The sequence below is a fragment of the Piliocolobus tephrosceles genome, chromosome Y, assembly GCF_002776525.5.
Source record: "Piliocolobus tephrosceles isolate RC106 chromosome Y, ASM277652v3, whole genome shotgun sequence".
NCBI lineage: Eukaryota > Metazoa > Chordata > Mammalia > Primates > Cercopithecidae > Piliocolobus > Piliocolobus tephrosceles.
Window position 1 is genome coordinate 22,719,996 of NC_045456.1, and position 820 is coordinate 22,720,815.

Here is an 820-nt window from a genome sequence, read left to right on the forward strand (position 1 = left end):
TGTGTTTGCATACGTGTAAGCGTGTGAATGGATTTGTGTTGTATGACTGTGTGCATGCAAATGTGAGAATGTGTGTGTTTAGAGGGGTGTGTGCATTTCGCATTAGTATGTGAATGCACGCACACACGTGTATAACTGTGCATGTTTCTGCATGTGTGTGTAAGCGTGTGAGCGTGCACATGCTGTATGACTCCGAGTGTGTACAAGTCTGAGACTGTGTATGTGTGTTGTGTGTACAGATGCAGTGTGTGAATGCATGTACCAGTGTATGACTGTGTGTCTATGTGTCTGCAGACGTGTGTATAATATAATAAGGATGGGGGTGTGGACGTGTGGTATAACTGTGTGAATGTGTAAAAGTGTGAGTGACTATGTGTGTTGTGTATGGCTGGGGTGTGCAAATGTATGTGCGTGTATGCGAATGCATAGTGTGTGCATAAATGTGTGTTTGTGTGTATATTTAAGAACCCTGTCACCAAGGTTTGTTGCTAGCTTGTCGTTGTTCTTTCATTTTGAGAAGGAGTCTCGCTCTGTCGCCCAGGCTGGAGTGCAGTGGTGCGATTTCAGCTCACTGCAACCTCCGCCTCCCGGGTTCAAGCGATTCTCCTGCCTCAGCCTCCCGAGCAGCTGGGATGACAGGTGCCCACCAGCACGCCCAGCTAATTTTTGGTATTTTTCATAGAGACGGGGTTTCACCATGTTGGCCAGGCTGGTCTCGAACGCCTGACCTCAGGTGATGCACCTGCCTCGGTCTCTCAAAGTGCTGGGATGATAGGTGTGAGCCGCTGTGCACCCGGCCACAGTTAGACTTTTGTTTGTT